The sequence below is a fragment of the Populus nigra genome, chromosome 2 (genome assembly GCF_951802175.1).
Source record: "Populus nigra chromosome 2, ddPopNigr1.1, whole genome shotgun sequence".
In the NCBI taxonomy this organism is placed as follows: Eukaryota; Viridiplantae; Streptophyta; class Magnoliopsida; order Malpighiales; family Salicaceae; genus Populus; species Populus nigra.
Window position 1 is genome coordinate 6382568 of NC_084853.1, and position 2500 is coordinate 6385067.

The window sequence follows — 2500 nt, forward strand, 5'->3', positions numbered from 1 at the left end:
AGGTGCTGGCGATGAGTCAGGACGGACTGGATAGTCCAAGGCTCGATGAGAAAGACCGCTGGTTTAGACACTGGGGCAGTGGCAGCCCGCGGGGCAGTGTCGGCAGATTCGGCAGCAGTGTCTGCCGATTCGGCAGCGTTGGCTTGTTGGCGCGGGGGGCCGATTCGAGTGGGGACTTGGGCAGCGGGCAGTGAAAGCAAGAGTTTCCCCGATGCTGCCGGGAAAAACGCTCCCCGGGATGGCCGGGTGAGATGACCCGGCGGCCCGCGACGGGTCATTCAATTCCATGCCCCGTCAACATAACTCCCGATGTACTGTTTGCTTTTTCGGAAGAAGAGATCCATCCCCCCATCCTCGGCCAGCCAAAAACGCTCCAATTAATGGCCGGGTGAGATGACCCGGAGGCCCGCGACGCGTCATTCAAATCACTGCCCTATCGGCTACAACTGCTGATGGGTGGGATTAGAGGCCTGCCATGGTGGTGAGGGGCGGCGAGGACCGTGAAAGCTAGAGTTTTTCAGAGGCTGCCGGGAAAAAGGCCCCTCGGGTGGCGGGGTGCGAGGACCAGGCGCGTCATTCAATTCTCTTCCCTATCAACTTGGCTCCCGTTGGCGGGATTGGAGGCCTACTGTTTGTTACAGGGCTAAAATCGTCAGGGGAAGAGCTGACGAAACAATGCTGGTTTGGATGCAGGGGGTAGTGTTGGAATCGGCAGCGCGGACAAAATCGGCAAAGTCGACAAAAAAGACTGTTGGTCTGGACATCGGGGCAGCGGCAGCCATGCCGACAGGGGGGGAAATCGGCAGCACAGATTTGTGCAGCTGCAGGTTCATCGGGGAAATCGGCAGCGCAGATTTTTCGATGAACATGGGCTGGAAGATGGACTGTCCAGGCCAGGCAGGGAAATTCGTCAAGGGGACACGCTGACGAAACAGCGCTGGTTCAGGCACGGCGGGCAGTGTTGGAATCGGCAGCGCCGACGAAATCGGCAAAGTCGGCAGAATCGGCAGCGGGTGCTGGCGATGAGTCTGGACGATTTATAGTCCAGGGCTTGATGGAAAAGACTGTTGGTCCAGACAATGGGGCAGTGGCAGCGCGGATTTGTGCAGCTGCAGGTTCGTCGGGGAAAATCGGCAGCGCAGATTTTTCGACGAACAGGGGCTGGGCGCTGGACTGGCCGGGCCAGGCAGGAAAATTCGTCAGGGGGGCACGCTGACGAAAACAGGGGCTGCGGAGTGGAAAATCGGCAGCGCAGATTTTTCGACGAACAGGGGCTGGACCGGCCGGGCCAGGCAGGAAAATTCGTCAGGGGGGCACGCTGACGAAAAGAGGGGCTGCCGCGTGGAAAATCGGCAGCGCAGATTTTTCGACGAACAGGGGCTGGACGCTGGACTGGGCCAGGCAGGAAAATTCGTCAGGGGGCACGCTGACGAAAAGAGGGGCTGCCGCGTGGAAAATCGGCAGCGCAGATTTTTCGACGAACATTCGTCAGGGGGGCACGCTGACGAAAAGAGGGGCTGCCGCGTGGAAAATCGGCAGCGCAGATTTTTCGACGAACATTCGTCAGGGGGGCACGCTGAGGAAAACAGGGGCTGCCGCGTGGAAAATCGGCAGCGCAGATTTTTCGACGAACAGGGGCTGGATGCTGGACCGGCCGGGCCAGGCAGGAAAATTCGTCAGGGGGGCACGCTGACGAAAAGAGGGGCTGCCGCGTGGAAAATCGGCAGCGCAGATTTTTCGACGAACAGGGGCTGGACTGGCCGGGCCAGGCAGGAAAATTCGTCAGGGGGGCACGCTGACGAAAAGAGGGGCTGCCGCGTGGAAAATCGGCAGCGCAGATTTTTCGACGAACAGGGGCTGGACGCTGGACTGGGCCAGGCAGGAAAATTCGTCAGGGGGGCACGCTGACGAAAACAGGGGCTGCCGCGTGGAATGGCAGCCTACACGCAGATGCGAATTCGGCAGCGCACGATGGCTTGAGCAGGTCATGGGTTCGACTTGGCGCGATCTGAAACCTGGACGAGGGACTGTCGACGCTGGACGAGCCAGCGCGGTGGCCTGTCGTGCCCCGTTCAGGGGGGGCCTGCCGCGGAGACAGCCCTCGCGGGCTCGACAGCGCAGGCCAGCGTCCCCGACGTCGCTGGCCGCGGCAGGCGAGCTGCCGGGGTTCCCGCATTCCTACAAGAAAACGTCGTGCTTTCCACATGAAACCAATCCAGTAAAATCAGCCATATTTTTATGAGGCTGCCCACTGAATTTGGGGTCATTCCGGGCCGGTTCCTAGTTTTGCGGATTTACTCGATTTCTAATGGTAGGAAAATTAAAACAAATACTTCCCGACCTCGAAAAATTCTGGGAAAATTAATGAAGGTGGATTGGATTTTTGCCAACCTCTGTGCAAAATTTCAGCTCAAAATACCAAGAAATGAATTTTTTAGAGGGGGGGTGACAGCTGGGACCTAGTAGTGTCTCCCCCTGCCAGAGCTGCAATGACACTTAT